We start from the raw sequence: 21600 nt of genomic DNA on the forward strand, positions 1-21600 counted from the left end.
AGCAAAATGTTTTAGGTATGGCGACATAAATGGATTATGAAAGTCCATCATCTCTTTCACCCAGAGACCCCTAAGTACGAAACGTTTAGAGAACTATGTGGGGAATATAATTTATTCACATTCCACTTTCTACCATTCACATAAGTACGTAACTTTCTACAGGAAAGGCTAGTTGACGTGTTAAGAGAAACAATACTCAACCCAATTGATATCCTGTTAAAAAACTTTTCATATAAAAACTCAATTTCAAACTTGTATACTAGACTTAGAGAGGGGTGGATGAAAGAAAGCGGCTCTGGGCTATTCAAAAAATGGGCATGAGATCTCCAGGACCCAGATCTATCAGAGGGTATAATAAAGAGTTGGAACTCTGTGAGGCAGGCGATATCAAATGAACGATGGTGGGAAACATACTTTAACCCATTTACGACCAGCCACTGTATATATACGGCGGCTGGTGCTGGGCTTAAAGGACCACCGATCGTAAAAATACGGCGGTGCTCTAAGCCTCCTGTCTCTGCAATCAGTCAGAGGCAGGTACGGGTTATCAGCTGTTAGTGACAGCTGATAACCCGGAGCAGAAGACAGGAGGGGTTTTTAACCCTTCCTGCCTTCTGCTTCCCCGATATACAGTGCTCAATGAACACTGTCGGGACAAAGTGAAAGTAAGAAGTTCTTTCACTACGGGAGCCTCGGGGGGTCATGTGACCTCCCGGGATTCCCTGCTACTGCAGAGCTGGAGGATCAGACTTAGACCCTGGCAGCTCTGCAGGTGACTAATGTCACCACAGGGGTTGCTATCCCCTGCAACTGGGGATCCTATGGACGCCCCAGCTACAGTGGGAAAATGTCAAATAAAGTTAAAAAAAAAAAAAGTGAGTGTCCCCCAGAGGTCTTATATGACGTCATGGGGGACATAGATAGTAAAAAACACAATTACATACATAAGTAAAACAAAACAACAGAATAAAACAACAAAACATACATAAAAAAAGAATAACACAAAGCAGACGCCAACAAAAACCGTCACCGTATGCGCCCTATAAACCAAAACTATACATACTATATATCAAAACGTCCGAAATAAATAGAGGAACCCATTTCCATACTTTATTTTAGTGTAAATATAAAAATATTTTTTTTTTAAACTATAAATGTTAAAAAAATCATTTTTTTTAGCATTTTACCCCCCAAAAAACTAAAAAACGGAAAAAAAAGTCAGTGAAAAAGATATTAAAAAAATAGTCCTAAATGTCACGGAAAAAAAAACACAGCAAAAATAATTTTGGTAGCTAAAGGAAAAAAAATAGAGCAGTAAAACCGCCACATGGGTAAAATCCCTAAAATGTGTCTGGTCCTTAAGGTACAAAACAACCTGGTCCTTAAGGGGTTAAGCTAATCCAGATTCGATAAGCCTCAGAATCCCATTGGACCAGCTAGGCTACAGGCTTGCCCTACATGCTCCCAACCAAACTCTGATCTCCTACATGGCATTTGGAAGTGCCCTAAGGTCAAAAAATACTGGATTGGGGTCCAAAAACCGATACAAGACATGGGGGGACAGACTTTACAACTGACGCCACAAATTTTCATACTTCATCAGCTACCGGATCAGACAAGAAAGGCCAAAATGACACACACCACTCTATTGATCAGCAAAAGGTGCCTTTTGAGTAGCTGGCTACTAGTCAAACCCCCGGGGATAAATGATATTATTTAACAATCAAAACACCTGCTAAAAATGGAGAGAGTAGAAATAGAGAGATGCGTGGAGACCCAGGCCCCGAAATTCTTTAAGAAGTGAAGGGAATTTGTAGAGAAATTTCTAAGTCCTAATGAAATCAAGGAGTGCATGTATCAATTTGTCAACACAATATGGTATTATAGTCAGTATGACAAGAACCAGTTGGGAACTTTAAAGATTTCATGGCATAACATGGTAGGGAGGGGCGCGCAGAAGAGACACACTGCAGGTTAGTTTAGTTAAATCAGTTATTAGTTATACGATTTATTTCTGCTATTATAGTTGGGTATTAACCCCTTGAGTGGCATGCCTGGAAATTTTCCAGGAGGAGCTCCACTGCCCATAGCGATATGGCCCGGAAGATTTCCGGGCTATGTTTCACTATGGGAGCTGCAGAGCAACTGCCATAAGCTGTGGCAGTGTGCTCTGCCTGCACAGACCCACACAGAGCAGTGCAGAACTTTGAAAAACAGAAGCAGGAAGATATTGCCGATCTGCTGGCAATCTCCGGCTTCTATTTTCAAAGTCCTGCACTGCTTTGTTTATAGGTTGCCATGGCGACCATGGGCTTGTCAGAAGCTAGCCGATGGTCTCTGTGGCAGGGAGAGCTGGTGCTTGGCTGTCAGAAGATAGAAGGGCAGGCACCAGCTCTACACAGCAGAGAATGGAGAAAACCTTTGGATCTCTGCTGTGTTAACCCTTTACATGCCGTGGTCTATATGACCACAGCATGTAAAGGGCTGACAGAGGGAGGGGGCTTCCTCTGTCAGAGGATAGCTGGGCACCAGCTCTTACACAGCAGAGAATAGAGAAAACCTCCGATCTCTGCCATGTTAATCCTTTAAATGCTGTGGTCTATGCGACTGCAGCATATAAAGGGCTGTCACCATTGGAGCCCCGGAATGTGATCTGGGGGTCCTGGTGAGTCTTTGTGGAAGTCCCCTAAAGAGACAAAAATTTTAAAAAAGTAAAAAAAAAAAAAGTTAAAAAATTATTAAAAAAATAAAAATAAAAATACTTTTACTTTGTAAAAAATAAAAAACAAAATGACACATGTGGTATCCCTACATGGTAATGACCCAGAGGAGGAAGTTAGTACATTATTTAACCCCTTAATGACACGGCCCCTTTTTTTCCTTTTTCCCCTTTTCCTCCCACACCCGCCCCCGTTTAAAAAATTGTAACTCCTTTATTTATCCATCGACGTCACTGTATGAGGGCTTGTTTTTTGTGGGACGAGTTGTATTTTTCAATGGTGCTATTTAATGTACCATATAATGTACTGAAAAATGTTTACAATATTCTAAGTAGAGTAAAATGCAAAAAAAAAGACATTCCGCCATCTTTCAGAGCGTTTTATTTCTACGGCGCACAAACTGCAACAAAACTGACCTGATAACTTTGGGTCATATCTATGGGTCAGTACGATTACTATGATACCAAACGTGTCTAGTTTTTTTGCTGTAGTACTTGTATTTTTTTTCAAAGACATTTATTTTTTTTAATTATTTATAATCTTCTGTGCGCAATAACTTTTTTATTTTTCCGTCGACGTACTTAAGCAAGGGCTCATTTTTTGCGAGATGTCCTGTAGTTTGCATTAGTACCAATTCGGAATACATACGACTTTTTGCTCGCTTTTTATTGCATTTTTTCTGGGAGACAGGGTGACTGAAAAAGTGCATTTGTGGCATTCTTTATTTTGTTTTCAGACTACGTTCGCCGCGTGGGGTAAACAATGCACTACTTTGATAGATCGGGCTTTTAAGGACGTGGCGATACCAAATATGTATTTTTCTTTTATGATTTAGATTTTTTTTATTATAGATAATGCAAAAGGAGGGTGATTTAAACTTTTGTTACTTTTTTTTTTTTAAACTGTTAAAAAAGTTGCGAAAAAGAAAAAAACTATTTCAATTTGGTATTGATTGACATAATCGTACTGGCCTGTAGAATTACTTTAATACATTATTTATACTGCACAGAGAATGCAGTGAAAAATAAAAATAAAAAACATGCCAGAATTACAGATTTTGTTAATCTTGCCACTAGAAAAAATGGAATAAAAAGTAATCAAAATTTTACATGTTCCTAAAAATTAGATAAATGAAGACTAGAGTTCATCCTGCAAAAACCAAGCCCTTCTAGAGCTGTGGCAATGGAAAAGTAAAAGTAATATGGCTCTTGGAATGTGGCGACACAAAAGCAAACCTTTTATGAAAAAATATGTTTTAAATGTCCCAAAATAGCAAAACATAAAAAAACTGTATAAACTTGGTATCGCCAGAATCGTGTTGTCTCAGAGAATAATGTTATCACATTATTTATTCTGCACGAGGAATGCCGTAAAAATGAAATCCAAAAAACTAATTGCAGAATTTCTTTTTTTCCCCCAATCTCCTACAAATCTTCTTACAAAAGTTATGCAATACATTATATATACCCAAAAATGATGCCATCAAAAGGTACAACTTGTCCCGTAAAAAATCAAGCCCTCATTTGGCTGTGTCAATGGAAAAATGAAAAAAGTTATGGCTCTTGGAACGCGACTGCAAAATTAATTGAAATTAAATGATTAGACTATTTAAAAAAGCCTGCCCTGGTGGGCACGACAGGGTGGTAAGAAACCCGCCACTCAAGGGGTTAAAGGAGATGTCCCGCGCCGAAACGGGTTTTTTTTTTTTTAAACCCCCCCCCCGTTCGGCGCGAGACAACCCCGATGCAGGGGTTAAAAAAACCACCCGCACAGCGCTTACCTGAATCCCGGCGGTCCGGCGTCTTCATACTCACCTGCTGAAGATGGCCGCCGGGATCCTCTGTCTTCATGGACCGCAGGGCTTCTGTGCGGTCCATTGCCGATTCCAGCCTCCTGATTGGCTGGAATCGGCACGTGACGGGGCGGAGCTACACGGAGCTACACGGAGCCCCATAGAGAAGAGGAGAAGACCCGGACTGCGCAAGCGCGGCTAATTTGGCCATCGGAGGGCGAAAATTAGTCGGCACCATGGAGACGAGGACGCCAGCAACGGAGCAGGTAAGTATAAAACTTTTTATAACTTCTGTATGGCTCATAATTAATGCACAATGTACATTACAAAGTGCATTATTATGGCCATACAGAAGTGTATAGACCCACTTGCTGCCTCGGGACATCTCCTTTAAGAGTCTGGAAGTTTTGGGGGAGGGGGGTTAAGGGGAAAATATAAAAATGAAAGATATGTATGGGAGTATGACATTGTGTTATAAGAAATAAACACCAAGTTGCACAATATACGATGAAAACCTAATGAGAAAACGCTTCTGTAACAGAATTGTATGTTATGTGATCAGAACTTTGTGTAACGGTTAATGTACACATCCTTAAAATGCCAAATAAAAAAGAGTTTTTTAAAAAGAGATCCTGGGAAAAGGAATTGGGCTGGTCTCTGATGAAGGAAGAATGGTATCTAACACATAAGATATCAGTCTTGGGAAACCACCATGAGCTGAACTATAAGCTTATAACAAGGTGGTACCGCACTCCAGAGCGCTTGGACAGATTTTATGCTGGAGATGCCTGGGAGAACCTGGCACGCTTACTCACATATGGTGGTCCTGTCCCCGAATTGTCAGGCTGTGGTTGGAGATCGAGGGCCTGTACAATGTTCTTGATAGAGGTTTTCTGATACTCACCCCTGAAATTGCCTTATTATCAATCCTACCGGGGCCTATTCGTACGAATAAGAGGAATATTCTACGATATTTCCTCCATCCATGAGGATAGTGATCCCTATGTTGTGGTTAGTGCAAGACACCCTCCTTCCCCCCTTCCCCGTCTCGATTGAACTGGGTAACAGCAATAGATGAAATTGGCCATATGGAGGACCTGAGGGCTAGGGATGATGACAAATATTCAAATTATCATTCTACTTTGGAGGCCTAGTTGACGTTTATATAGTTCCGCCGGGTTTATACAGTGGCTGGTGAATGGGGTCTTACCAAGGCATTAGTTGTTAGAGGGCTGATCAACTGGTGCTAGTTTGAGGCATGATCTACTTTCCTCTTTTACTATTTTCTCATTCTCTGTCCCTTTTGTCTGTTCCGTATTTCTTATGAATCTATTTCGGCTGTCCACGTCCCTCCCCTCCCATCCCTTCCTGCTCTCTCTATCCCAATCTCTTTAGGGGGATTTTCCCCCTGGGTTACGCTTTATAGGTTGTTTAGTTTTATAAGATATGAGACTGTTAAGGATGAGATATTTCCCAGTTTTTTCATGCAGTTCATTAGAACTTGTCAATTTGAAGATTATGGAAAGAAAATATCACAGAGACTTCTGTAGAAAACATTTTATTTGAAAGAACCTAGATCATCAGTCAAAAATCTTGCATATTGATATTGATTGTATTACAGTAATAACTAACTGTGAAACTGATATTTTCCTCTGGTTTGTACCAAGCAAAGTTTCCAAAAAATACATTTTGAACAGTAAACTGAGTCAGGATCTGTAAATGTATTTAATTAACCCACAGGTTATCATAATCCTCAATTTGTCCTTTGTCCCAAAGGAAATTCTAGTGCTATGTATATATTTTGAGTCACCACTGATTTAATACTATTCTTAACATAAATACTCTACCATACCTTCACTGTACTCTGTGTTTTCTCTACAATATTCACCCTGGTATGGTTATTTCCCATTCATTACAATCCTTGAACCATCTCTCTGTTATGGAAACCAGGTCTAAATTATCCCTGGATATAATAGCCATTAGCTCAGAGAGCTTGTTTCTTAAGCTACGCGCTTTAGTACACATTGTGTGGAGGACACTACTTTTTGGGTTTATTTTTAGCAATTGCATTAATTACATTGTCAAAATAAACCACAACATTTTTGGAGTTACCAATACGCCGCTTCATCCTAACTGGCAGGTGTCAGAAATCATCCTCATAAATGTAATTTTTTGTCTCCTTCATCTAGTTTATATAGCAATAAATTGCAAAATTCCTCACTAAGCACTTTTCTACCTTTGTTTGAAGGATGAAAACCATCCCTTTTGAACAACTGCATCTTAGATCATTTACCGATATCATGACTAACAAATCCAAAACCTTCAGTTTTACACCACTGTCGTAACCATGCATTAGACTCTGAGATACAAAGTGCCTTGTCCATCTGATTACAGACTGGCAGAACCTCTGAAAATGTAACAAAACCTGCTGTTTTACAAAGCTTTTGGCTAAAAGTTTGGAATTTGTTTTCTATGGAAATTAAGTTATTATGAGACAAATCATTAGTTACAAGATGCACCACAAGATCAACTTGACTATCTCTATTTGCAGCCTTGACAATATTCACTATATGTCTCTTATCTCTACTAACTGTGGTACCTGTAAACATATCATCTCCTTAAGCACATCCAAATTCTATCCTAAATCAACACCTGTAATAGTTGAATCACCAGCAAGAAAATGTTTGCTTTTCTTGGTTATTCTATCAGCTGCATTGGACTGGTTAGTAACACTTGATACCTCATGAAAAAATACCTCTCCCTTGTTAGTTACATTATTCTGCTAATAAGGAGCCCTGATTGTATCAGCAACTACATGACCATCAGATTCAGAAAGAACACCATAGGAAGTGTATACAGATAATCCAAAAGTAGCATATTTATGTTCCACAATTTGCAAAGATCACTATTAGAGATGAGCGAGCACCAAAATGCTCGGGTGCTCGTTAATCGGGACAAAATTATCGCGATGCTCGAGGGTTCGTTTCGAGTAACGAACCCCATTGAAGTCAATGGGCGACCCGAGCATTTTGGTATATTGCCGATGCTCGCTAAGGTTTTCATTTGTGAAAATCTGGGCAATTCAAGAAAGTGATGGGAACGACACAGCAACGGATAGGGCAGGCGAGGGGCTACATGTTGGGCTGCATCTCAAGTTCCTAGGTCCCACTATTAAGCCACAATAGTGGCAAGAGTGGGCCCCCCCCCTCCCAACAACCTTTACTTCTGAAAAGCCCTCATTAGCAATGCATACCTTAGCTAAGCACCACACTACCTCCAACAAAGCACAATCACTGCCTGCATGACACTCCGCTGCCACTTCTCCTGGGTTACATGCTGCCCAACCCCCCCCCCCCGCATGACCCAGTGTCCACAGCGCACACCAAAGTGTCCCTGCGCAGCCTTCAGCTGCACTCATGCCACACCACCCTCATGTCTATTTATAAGTGTGTCTGCCATGAGAAGGAATCGCAGGCACACACTGCAGAGGGTTGGCACGGCTAGGCAGCGACCCTCTTTAAAAGGGGCGGGGCGATAGCCCACAATGCTGTACAGAAGCAATGAGAAATATAATCCTGTGCCACCGCCATCAGGAGCTGCACACGTGGGCATAGCAATGGGAAACCTATGTGCCACACACTATTCATTCTGTCAAGGTGTCTGCATGCCCCAGTCAGACCGCGTTTTTTTTATAAATAGTCACAGGCAGGTACAACTCCGCAATGGGAATTCCGTGTGCACCCACAGCATGGGTGGCTCCCTGGAACCCACCGGCTGTACATAAATGTATCCCATTGCAGTGCCCATCACAGCTGAGGTAACGTCCGATTAAATGCAGGTGGGCTTCGGCCCACACTGCATGCCCCAGTCAGACTGGGGCTCTTTAGAAGTGGACACATGCAGTTAGAACTCCCTGTGTACCCACAGCATGGGTGGCTCCCTGGAACCCACCGGCGGTACATAAATATATCCCATTGCAGTGCCCAGCACAGCTGATGTAACGTCAGCTTTAATGCAGGTGGGCAAAAAATTAATTGGATTTCACTGTAGGCGAGGGCCCCAAAAAATTGGTGTACCAACAGTACTAATGTACGTCAGAAAAATTGCCCATGCCCAACCAAGAGGGCAGGTGAAACCCATTAATCGTTTTGGTTAATGTGGCTTAATTTGTAACTAGGCCTGGAGGCAGCCCAGTTAAAATAAAAATTGGTTCAGGTGAAAGTTTCAACGCTTTAATGATCATTGAAACGTATTAAAATTGTTTACAAAAATTATATGACTGAGCCTTGTGAGCCCAAGAAAAATTGCCCGTTCGGCGTGATTACGTCAGGTTTCAGGAGGAGGAGCAGGAGGAGGAGGATGAATATTATACACAGATTGATGAAGCTAAAAGGTCCACGTTTTTGATGGTGATAGAGAACAATGCTTCCATCCGCGGGTGCAGCCTACGTATTGTTTATGTATCGCTGCTGTCCGCTGGTGGAGAAGAGAAGTCTGGGGAAATCCAGGCTTTGTTTATCTTGATGAGTGTAAGCCTGTCGGCACTGTCGGTTGACAGGTGGGTACGCTTATCTGTGATGATTCCCCCAGCCGCACTAAAACCCTCTCTGACAAGACGCTAGCCGCAGGACAAGCAAGCACCTCCAGGGCATACATTGCGAGTTCAGGCCACGTGTCCAGCTTCGACACCCAGTAGTTGTAGGGGGCAGAGGTGTCACGGAGGACGGTCGTGCGATCGGCTACGTACTCCCTCACCATCCTTTTACAGTGCTCCCGGCGACTCAGCCTTGACTGGGGAGCGGTGACACAGTCTTGCTGGGGAGCCAGAAAGCTGTCAAAGGCCTTAGAGAGTGTTCCCCTGCCTGTGCTGTACATGCTGCCTGATCTTTGCACCTCCCCTGCTACCTGGCCCTCGGAACTGCGCCTTCGGCCACTAGTGCTGTCGGATGGGAATTTTACCATCAGTTTGTCCGCCAGGGTCCTGTGGTATAGCATCACTCTCGAACCCCTTTCCTCTTCAGGTATGAGAGTGGAAAGGTTCTCCTTATACTGTGGGTCGAGCAGTGTGTACACCCAGTAATCCGTAGTGGCCAGAATGCGTGTAACGCGAGGGTCACGAGAAAGGCATCCTAACATGAAGTCAGCCATGTGTGCCAGGGTACCTGTACGCAACACATGGCTGTCCTCACTAGGAAGATCACTTTCAGGATCCTCCTCCTCCTCCTCCTCAGGCCATACACGCTGAAAGGATGACAGGCAAGCAGCATGGGTACACTCAGCAGTGGGCCAAGCTGTCTCTTCCCCCTCCTCCTCATCCTCCTCCTCAACGCTCTGAGATATAGATATGAGGGTGCTCTGACTATCCAGCGACATACTGTCTTCCCCCGCCTCTGTTTCCGAGCGCAAAGCGTCTGCCTTTATGCTTTGCAGGGAACTTCTCAAGAGGCATAGCAGAGGAATGGTGACGCTAATGATTGGAGCATCACCGTTCACCATCTGGGTAGACTCCTCAAAGTTTCCAAGGACCTGGCAGATGTCTGCCAACCAGGCCCACTCTTCTGTAAAGAATTAAGGAGGCTGACTCCCACTGCGCCGCCCATGTTGGAGTTGGTATTCCACTATAGCTCTACGCTGCTCATAGAGCCTGGCCAACATGTGGAGCGTAGAGTTCTACCGTGTGGGCACGTCGCACAGCAGTCGGTGCACTGGCAGATGAAACCGATGTTGCAGGGTGCGCAGGGTGGCAGCGTCCGTGTGGGACTTGCGGAAATGTGCGCAGAGCTGGCGCACCTTTCCGAGCAGGTCTGACAAGCGTGGGTAGCTTTTCAGAAAGCGCTGAACCACCAAATTAAAGACGTGGGCCAGGCATGGCACGTGCGTGAGACTGCCGAGCTGCAGAGCCGCCACCAGGTTACGGCCGTTGTCACACACGACCATGCCCGGTTGGAGGCTCAGCGGCGCAAGCCAGCGGTCGGTCTGCTCTGTCAGACCCTGCAGCAGTTCGTGGGCCGTGTGCCTCTTCTCTCCTAAGCTGAGTAGTTTCAGCACGGCCTGCTGACACTTCCCCACCGCTGTGCTGCCACGCTGCGCGACACCGACTGCTGGCGACGTGCTGCTGCTGACACATCCTGATTGCAAGACAGAGGTTGCGTAGGAGGAGGAGGAGGAGGGTGGTTTAGTGGAGGAAGCATACACCGCCGCAGATACCACCACCGAGCTGGGGCCCGCAATTCTGGGGGTCGGTAGGACGTGAGCAGTCCCAGGCTCTGACTCTGTCCCAGCCTCCACTAAATTCACCCAATGTGCCGTCAGGGAGATATAGTGGCCCTGCCCGCCTGTGATTGTCCACGTGTCCGTTGTTAAGTGGACCTTGGCAGTAACCGCGTTGGTGAGGGCGCGTACAATGTTGCGGGAGACGTGGTCGTGCAGGGCTGGGACGGCACATCGGGAAAAGTAGTGGCGACTGGGAACTGAGTAGCGCGGGGCCGCCGCCATCATAATTTTGAAAGCCTCCGTTTCCACAACCCTATACGGCAGCATCTCCAGGCTGATAAATTTGGCTATGTGCATGTTTAACGTTTGAGCATGCGGGTGCGTGGCGGCGTACTTGCGCTTGCGCTCCAACACTTGCGCTAGCGACGGCTGGACGGTGCGCTGAGAGACATTGGTGGATGGGGCAGAGCACAGCGGAGGTGAGGGTGTGGGTGCAGGCCAGGAGACGGTAGTGCCTGTGTCCTGAGAGGGGGGTTGGATCTCAGTGGCAGGTTGGGGCACAGGGGGAGAGGCAGCGGTGCAAACCGGAGGCGGTGAACGGCCTTCGTCCCACCTTGTGGGGTGCTTGGCCATCATATGTCTGCGCATGCTGGTGGTGGTGAGGCTGGTGGTGGTGGCTCCACGGCTGATCTTGGCGCGACAAAGGTTGCACACCACTGTTCGTCGGTCGTCTGCACTCTCAGTGAAAAATTGCCAGACCTTTGAGCACCTCGGCCTCTGCAGGGTGGCATGGCGCGAGGGGGCGCTTTGGGAAACAGTTGGTGGATTATTCGGTCTGGCCCTGTCTCTACCCCTGGCCACCGCACTGCCTCTTCCAACCTGCCCTGCTGCTGCACTTGCCTCCCCCTCTGAAGACCTGTCCTTAGTAGGCGTAGCAAACCAGGTGGGGTCAGTCACCTCATCGTCCTGCTGCTCTTCCTCCAAATCCTCTGTGTGCTCTTCCCTCAGACTTACTCCAATTACTACTACCTGAGTGATAGACAACTGTGTCTCATCGTCATCGTCCTCCTCACCCACTGAAAGCTCTTGAGACAGTTGCCGGAAGTCCCCAGCCTCATCCCCCGGACCCCGGGAACTTTCCAAAGGTTGGGCATCGGTCACGACAAACTCCTCCGGTGGGAGAGGAACCATTGCTGGCCATTCTGGGCTGGGGCCCGGGAACAGTTCCTGGGAGTCTGCCTGCTCCTCAGAATGTGTCATTTTCATGGAGTGAGGAGGCTGGGAGGAAGGAGGAGCAGCAGCCAGAGGATTCAGAGTTGCAGCAGTGGACGGCGCAGAACTCTGGGTGGTCGATAGATTGCTGGATGCACTTTCTGCCATCCACGACAGGACCTGCTCACACTGCTCATTTTCTAATAAAGGTCTACCGCGTGGACCCATTAATTGTGAGATGAATGTGGGGACGCCAGAAACGTGCCTCTCTCCTAATCCCACAGCAGTCGGCTGCGATACACCTGGATCAGGAGCTCGGCCTGTGCCCACACCCTGACTTGGGCCTCCGCGTCCTCGGCCGCGTCCACGTCCTCTATGCCTACCCCTACCCCTCAGCATGGTGTATTACCAGTAGTGCAGAAACAGAACGCTGTAATTAAATGTGCCGCTTATTGGCCTGTGGTTGGAGGCTGACTTCGCTTACGGAACGCACAGCAGAGGCAGGAAAGAATTTTGCACAAGCCTGCTGTAACACTTAGCTGGCTGCGTATGAATTAGGACAACTACCCCCAGCAGAGACCCAGTACACTTGTGGACAGGAATACAGCGGTGATGTAAGAGGCAACACAGAGGCAGGAAAGAATTTTGCGCAAGCCTGCTGTAACACTTAGCTGGCTGCGTATGAATTAGGACAACTACCCCCAGCAGAGACCCAGTACACTGAAGACGGTCACAGGCAGCCCAAATAGATTTTTTTTCCCAAATGTTTTTGGAAAGGCCCACTGCCTATATACACTAAATATGTCTTCTGTCCCTGCCTTACCACTACTGGCCCTGGACAATGTAAAATTACTGCAGGACGCAATGCTCTGCACGGCCGATACAAAAAAAAAAAAAAAGTGCAACACTGCAAAAAGCAGCCTCCACACTACTGCACACGGTTAGATGTAGCCCTAAGAAGGATCGTTGGGGTTCTTGAAGCCTAAAATAACTCCTAACGCTCTCCCTATAGCAGCTCCAGCACCAGCAGCACTGTCCCTGAACTATGTCAGAATGCGTCTGTGGCGAGCCGCGGGAGGGGCCGATTTATATACTCGGGTGACACCTGATCTCGCCAGCCACTCACTGCAGGGGGGTGGTATAAGGCTTGAACGTCGCAGGGGGAAGTTGTAATGCCTTCCCTGTCTTTCTATTGGCCAGAAAAGCGCGCTAACGTCTCAGAGATGAAATTGAAAGTAACTCGAACATCGCGTGGTACTCGTCACGAGTAACAAGCATCTCGAACACGCTAATACTCGAACGAGTATCAAGCTCGGACGAGTATGTTCGCTCATCTCTAATCACTATATATACGAGACAACTCACATATATATTGCACGGCATCCCAAATTCCAAAGGGTACTATGGAAGACAGCAGACAAACAAGTTTTGCACTGTAGTAACCCAAACATCCCCATTAGCAAACTCCTGCTGTTTTCAAACTACTGCAATTTTATAAAGACTAATTTTAAGGATAAGTTTTTTTGTGTGTGTGTTTTTTTTGTTGTTTTTTTTACAAATGACACTATGAAAAAAGGCCATCTTAAGGGCAACTAAAATTCATGTCAAACAAATTAGTAAAAATGAAAGGAAAAAGAAACCACTATGGTTAATTAGAGACGTTAGTAATATAGTAGAAGAAAAGAAGGCTACCTATAAGAGGCTTGAAGAAACTGAGAGTGTAACTTACAGAGAATCGTATAAAATTAGATAGTGGGAGGCAAAACATATCAATAATGCTTATGAAACAGAAAAGGAGGAAGACATGGCCAAATCCATTATAGAGGAGGATAAAACTTTTTCAGCTATATTAGTGACAGAAAGAAGAAATACTGTGGAATTGCAGAAAATGAAAACAGGAAAAATAACTATATTAATGGAGATAAGGCCATAACTAAGCATTTAAATAGCGACTTTTGTTCAGTATCTTTAAAGGTGGTCTTCAGAATGATAACGTGTTTGCGCCTAGTAGTACTTGTAGTTGCAAGGGCTCAAATTTAGTGCTTTTGGTGGTTGATGTAGTAGGTGAATTTAAAGTTGAATAAGGCAATGGATGCGGTTGGCATCCACCCCAGAATTCTTAAAGATCTCCAACCTGTGATTGTTGTACTTTTAACTGATTTGTTTGCCTATGTCACAAAAGCGGTGGATGAAGGAATTACCGTTGATATCACCTAACTGGATTTCAGTAAAGTCTTTGATACAGTTCCATATAAAGAGCTGAGATCCCTTGATAGTCCAGTGGATTTGCAATTGGTTAAAAAATAAATATTAGAGTGGTGTTGTTAACAGACTGTATTCTGATTTTTAAATGTTCTTGTTACAGAATTAAAAGAAAGAATTTTTTGCTAAATCCAAGATTCCACTGCTTTTCTCCTGTTGGAGCGCCGAGCTCTTTTTCTTGCTTTTTTACTATCCTTATACGGACCCCCTTGGAAGGAGATACGATTGGCTAGGCACCCCCCCTGCTTCACCCTATTAGGAGGAAAAAAGGACGGACGTGTGGATCCATCTATATGTGAGTGTATTGATGTGCAAACCAGGACGTGGAGGGGTTAGTGGGGAACCTGGCCCTCAGGCCACCCCACTGACACCGGGTAAGTCCTGTCGTTTTTCTCTGTGCGTTTTCCTATTGCAAAGGCTGAAGCGCTGTCCTTTATATATATTTTCTTGTATTCTGAACATGGATGAGTTATAAGTGGTGACCACAAGGATCTGTCCTGGGTCCTGTTCTTTTTAATAATCCCTTCACAGGCTAACTAAAACTAATTTAATTATTCTTTGTTAAAAAACATATATAGGATACCTAAGACAAACACCAAAACATAAATGTTTATACTTCACATAGATCTTTTATAGTTGATAAAGAGATAACTCTTACTAATTAATAGTGGGATAAGTATATCTAAATATCCAAAAGAATAGGACTAAGGCCTCATGTCCACAGGCATGCATGGCGGAATCCCACAGTGGTTTCCACCCGTGCATGCAGCCAACAGGTAAGGTTTGTGTATTTGCTGATGACACAAAAGTGTGTAATAGGGTTGATACTCCAGGTGGTGTCTTGAACATGGAAAAAGGTTTGGCCTCACTGGATAATTTGTCTAAGCAATGGAAACTGCAGTTCAATATTTCCAAATGTAATATAATGTACTTGGGGAAAAGAAATCCTCGAACTGAGTATTGCATTGGTTGTTCTGTATTATGCAGAACTTCAGATGAGAAGGATTTAGGTATTTTGATTTCTGACAGCCTCAAAATAAGTCCAAAGTGCAGGCAGCAAAGAAATTAGGATGCTCGACTGCATATCTAGAAGTATAACCACTAGAGATACGTGAGCATACTCGCTCGATTGAGCATTGCCCTTAGCGAGTACCTGCCTGCTCGGAAGAAAAGATTCGGCTGCTGGCGGGGGGCGAGGAGGAACGAAGGGGAGATCTCTCTCTCCCTCTCTACCCCCACTTCCCCCTGCTCAGTGCCACAACTTACCTCTCACCAGCGCCGACAGCCGAACCTTTTCTTCCGAGCGGGGAGATACTCGCTAAGGACAATGCTCGATCGAGTAATTGTCCTTAGCGAGTATGCTCGCTCATCTCTAATAACCACTATAAAGAGGCAGATTGTGATCCTGCTGTAAAGAGCTCTGGTGAGACCATATCTGGAACATTGTGTTCAGTTCTGAAGACCTCACCTACAGAAAGACAATGATAAAATAGAGCAAGCTAAAAGACAATTTATAAAAATAGTGCAAAGTTTCAAGAACAAAACTTATGAGAAAAGACTACTCCTTCTAGGTGCTTAATTTTGTTTTACAAAAGATGTATATTATGGAGGCAAGAAGTAAGGGGGGAGGACATAATCAAAACCTTTGAATATGTTAATAGTGTAAAAAAGGTTAAGGAGCAAAGGGTTTTTCTTAGGAAGCCAAATGTTAGGTCAAGAGGCCATAATCTGAGATTAATTGGGGGAAGAAATCAGAAGCAATGTCAGGAATTTCTTTTTACAGAAAGAGTAGTAGAAGCTTGGAACTAACCTCCTGCAGACATGAAAAATCAACAATAAGTGATTTCAAGCATGCCTGTGATGATCATATCTCTATTATAAGAGAGAAATAAGAAGGAAAAAATACATTTTCTGTTTTTATTTCAATTTTAGAATTTTTCTGTCATAATACATTTAGTCCAGTTTATAGTTAATCCTGAAATCTACTGAACTCAGAAAATATTTAAAATAAATTGCTAGTAAATATCAAAATAATATCAGCCAGCATATAGTGATAGTCTACTCTGAAACTCCTTTAAAGATCATAATTGTTCTTTCTTGGGATATTCCAGGATTCTGTTAACCTTTTCTATTGATGACGGACAGGTCATCAATAGATGGTGACTCTTGCTTGGATCCCCTCTGATCAGCTGATTCGCACTAGTAATTATTAGGAAATTATAGTAACAGTGTTTCTGGTGGCGCAATGCGCCACACAGCTGTGCTACATAATCAAGATTCATTCTTGAATCGAAACGCGTCCCTGTGCACTGGACTCTATGTGAAACACTTGTTAATAAAGGCTTTAAGATTTTTTCACGGAACAGCAGCCATATTTTGCTTTTTCATATATATTCTGATGTTACATGAGGTAGTCTTCCTGATTTATTGCTACCATGTCGATCACATTTAGCCCCTTGTCTATTAACCCGCAGATAGAGATCTTTACCAAATTAGTGATGGATGAGTTCAGTTTAATTCATGGTGGTAATTACACTGAAAATCTCATGAGTGCCGTACATTTGACTCTGGCGGAGTTCAGTCAACTTGCTATCAAACCGGCCAAGAAAGGGGAAAAATGTTGTCATTTGGCCTCTTAATCTATATGAAAAGTAGGCCTTTAGACAATTAAGGGACAGGAACACTTATTAAAGTGGTTTGGGGAGAGGGAGATTTTTCATGGTGAGGACGCACAGACCACGGACCATGTATTATGTTAGTTGCACTACATTGATAATTTCTTTTTTTTTTGGGCAGGGGCTTGATGAGTAGTTGGCAAGGTTTATGTCTTATTTCAATCAGAATGATCTGAACATTAAATTGACACAACAACACAATAGATCCTGTATTGACTTTTTGGACATTGTGATTGAGAAGGACTCTGACTATATGTTGCAGACTGACGTTGCAGACTGACCTCAGTTAACTCATTACTACCTGCTTCTTCCGTTCATACTTCTTTTATGATTAGAAACCGAACCTTGCATGTGCATATATTTTCTCAAAAGACAATGAGAACAAATGAAATAAAATCCTCTGCTGAGTGATAATCTAGTGCCTTGACTAATATTTTTGCCTGATAAAAAGGTTTCCACGCTGCTATTAATAGTATCTGACATACTACACCGAGTTACACGCATATATGACTTTCAAAGCATATTTCTCAACTGCATCTAAATATATCAAGACAACTCAAGTTCACTTGTCTGTGCAGACTTAAGAGTTTGGCAACACAGCAATTCCCAACTTGCTTTTCTAATGTCATTAAATAAGCCTCAAGTAAATCATTGAAATATGTTTCATGTATATACGCTGAATTAGGCCTCCCTCACACAGGTGTTTGCAGAAACTCAGCATTTTTCAATGCTGTGTTTACTGCGGTTTCAGAAGCGCTAACATGCGTTATGCCAGTATTTTGCCTGCGTTTTCAGTTATGCCAAGAAAGCTGAAAAAAAGCAATATTCACCTAGCTGGTGGCATCAGGGTCCCTCTCGCTGGTCTTCAGCGCTGCTCCAGGCTTTCTGTGCACTGACAGATCATCCATTGCTGGTAGCCAGGTTTTAGAACCCCACATCCAGCAAGAGATTGCTGTGATTGGTTCTCGGTGCTGGCTCAGCCATTCAGAGCTGGTGAGCTCTGATTGGCTGAGCCAGTCAATGAATGGCTGTGATTGGTGCATCAAGTGTCAGCTCTGATTGGCTCAGCCAGTGCTGAAAACCAATCACAGCAATCTCTTGCTGGAGGCAGGGTTCTCAAACCTCGCTACCAGCAATAGATGATCTGAAGCAGTGCCGGAGACTAGCAAGAGAGACCCTGACAGCACCTGCTAGGTAAGTATTGCTTTTTTCCCCTTCCAACTAATGTAGCTAGGGCTGATTTTCGGGGTAAAACTTATATTTCAACACTTCTGCTCCAGTCACCCACCCCCGAAAATTGGTGTGCGGTTAATGCTGCCAAAAACGCAGTACTAAGTTGTGCTGCATTTTCAGCAGTGCTGCAACTGCTGCCCATTCATTTCAATGGGCAACGCATGGCTGAAAATGGGCAAAGATAGAAGATACATCGCTATCAAAGTGCAGCATTTTGACACTTGCGTGAACAGCCCCATTGAAATGAATGGGAGCATTGTATAGCGTTTAGCACTGCGCGGAAAAGGCAGAGTTAAGCACTGTACAAAAACGTCTGTGTGAGGGAGGTCTTATAAAAGCCTGCATTTAAACCCAGAGCTACAGTCACAATTCTAGAAACTTTGGAACTATAATGCAGCATTCCTTGTTTCCTCAGTGTCTATGCAGATATGGCAATTTTTATTTTCAGAAGCATAATCTATACACCAGGAACTGCAGACCAATCTTGATTTTGGAAACTCTCCCACTGTGTTATAAGAGGACATCAAGCCTTTTAGGGATTTGTATGGCCCTACTGCTGACTATTTCCAATGGCAACTAGCAAAACTCTGAATGCAGTCTGGACAATTTTTGAGTCAGAAGCAGTACAAGATAGGTAATGTAATGTATCTTATGATACACACCTTTGTAGACCATATGTAAATTTAATAGGAGAATAATTTTCAGTCCCGTTCACACATATTCAGTCCCCTTCGCAAAATTGCTCATGTAAGTGCCATGCATTTGTGCAATGAACTATGCGCATTTGCACAAATTTTTGCCCATATTACTGTACTGAACACGTGTGTAGAGTAATGGGAATGAAGCCATGTGCAAATTCGGCCTACAGTGCATGCCCCAGTCAGAGTGGTAATATGTACCTTAACAGTAACCGCGTTGGTTGGAATGTGGTGGCGACTGTGGACCTAGTAGTGCGGTTTTATTTAGTTGGTTTTCGGAATGTGGCCAGGATTAAGTGGGCCGTGGCGGGGGGATGGTGGGGGGGCTCTCTTGTTGTGTCGGTAAAGGTGAAATTCTTGGACTGCCACCAGACGAACCAATGCAAAGGTATTTGGCAAGAATATTTTCATTGTTGGAGGAGGAGGGGGATGTTTTTGAGGCACTACGTGTCCTCTCCACGTGTCCGCGGTTATATGCACCTTAACAGTAACCGCGTTGGTGGGAAATGGCCTCGCCACCATCATGTCTTTGGGAAGCCTCCGTTTTCACACCCCAGTGACATAGCATTAGCAGCGGTATAGGCAGAGCCCAGAATTAGTAACATTTCAGCGGTAGCATTAGGGACAGGCCCCAGTAACATATTACTAGCAGCATTATAGGGGGAGCACAGTATTAGTTCCATTTCAGTAGTAGTAGCAGTCCAGACAGGCCCCAGTAACAATTCCGAAGCAGCAGCATAGGGGGAGCACAGTATTAGTTCCATTTCAGTAATAGTAGCAGTCAAGACAGGCCCCAGTAACAATTCCGAAGCAGCAGTATAGGGGGAGCATAGTATTAGTTCCATTTCAGTAGTAGTAGCAGTCATGAGTGCAGGCGAAGGCAATAAAAATTACTAGGATTACACTGTAGGCGAGGGCCCCAAAAAATTGGTGTACCAACAGTACTAATGTACCTCAGAAAAATTGCCCATGCCCAACCAAGAGGGCAGGTGAAACCCATTAATCGCTTTGGTTAATGTGGCTTAATTTGTAACTAGGCCTGGAGGCAGCCCAGTTAAAATAAAAATTGGTTCAGGTGCAAGTTTCAACGCTGTAATGAGAATTGATTACGTTGTTTACAAAAGTAATATGACTGAGCCTTGTGGGCCTAAGAAAAATTGCCCGTTCGGCGTGATTACGTGAGGTTTCAGGAGGAGGAGCAGGAGGAGGAGGATAAATATAATACACAGATTGATGAAGCTAAAAGGTCCCCGTTTTTTATGGTGATAGAGAACGATGCTTCCATCCGCGGGTGCAGCCTATGTATTGTTTAGGTACCGCTGCTGTCCGCTGGTGGAGAAGAGAAGTCTGGGGAAATCCAGGCTTTGTTCATCTTTATGAGTGTAAGCCTGTTGGCACTGTCAGTTGACAGGCGGGTACGTTTATCCATGATGATTCCCCGAGCCGCACTAAACACCCTCTCTGACAAGACGCTAGCCGCAGGACAAGCAAGCACCTCCAGGGCATACAGCACGAGTTCAGGCCACGTGTCCAGCTTCGACACCCAGTAGTTGTAGGGAGCAGAGGCGTCACGGAGGACAGTCGTACGATCGGCTACGTACTCCCTCACCATCCTTTTACAATGCTCCCGCCGACTCAGCCTTGACTGGGGAGCAGTGATACAGTCTTGCTGGGGAGCCATAAAGCTGGCAAAGGCCTTGGAGAGTGTTCCCCTGCCTCCGCTGTACATGCTGCCTGATCTCCCCGCCTCCCCTGCTACCTGGTCCTCAGAACTGCGCCTTCTGCCACTAGCGCTGTCAGATGGGAATTTTACCATCAGTTTGTCCGCCAGGGTCCTGTGGTATAGCATCACTCTCAAACCCCTTTCCTCTTCGGGTATGAGAGTGGAAAGGTTCTCCTTATACCGTGGGTCGAGCAGTGTGTACACCCAGTAATCCATAGTGGCCAGAATGCGTGTAACGCGAGGGTCACGAGAAAGGCATGCTAACATGAGGTCCGCCATGTGTGCCAGGGTACCTGTACGCAACACATGGCTGTCCTCACTCGGAAGATCACTTTCAGGATCCTCCTCCTCCTCCTCAGGCCATACACGCTGAAAGGATGACAGGCAAGCAGCATGGGTACCCTCAGCAGTGGGCCAAGCTGTCTCTTCCCCCTCCTCCTCATGCTCCTCCCCCTCCTCCTTCTCCTCCTCCTCAACGCGCTGAGATATAGACATGAGGGTGCACTGACTATCCAGCGACATACTGTCTTCCCCCGTCTCCATTTCCGAGCGCAAAGCGTCTGCCTTTATGCTTTGCAGGGAACTTCTCAAGAGGCATAGCAGAGGAATGGTGACGCTAATGATTGCAGCATCACCGCTCACCATCTGGGTAGACTCCTCAAAGTTTCCAAGGACCTGGCAGATGTCTGCCAATCAGGCCCACTCTTCTATAAAGAATTGAGGAGGCTGACTCCCACTACGCCGCCCATGTTGGAGTTGGTATTCCACTATAGCTCAACGCTGCTCATGGAGCCTGGCCAACATGTGGAGCGTAGAGTTCCACCATGTGGGCACGTCGCACAGCAGTCGGTGCACTGATAGATTAAACCGATGTTGCAGGGTCCGCAGGGTGGCAGCGTCCGTCTTGGACTTCCGGAAATGTGCGCTGAGCCGGCGCACCTTTCCAAGCAGGTCTGACAAGTGTGGGTAGCTTTTCAGAAAGCGCTGAACCACCAAATTAAAGACGTGGGCCAGGCATGGCACATGCGTGAGGCTGCCGAGCTGCAGAGCCGCCACCAGGTTACGGCCGTTG

This window comes from Eleutherodactylus coqui, chromosome 1 (assembly GCF_035609145.1).
Source record: "Eleutherodactylus coqui strain aEleCoq1 chromosome 1, aEleCoq1.hap1, whole genome shotgun sequence".
NCBI classification, from domain to species: Eukaryota; Metazoa; Chordata; class Amphibia; order Anura; family Eleutherodactylidae; genus Eleutherodactylus; species Eleutherodactylus coqui.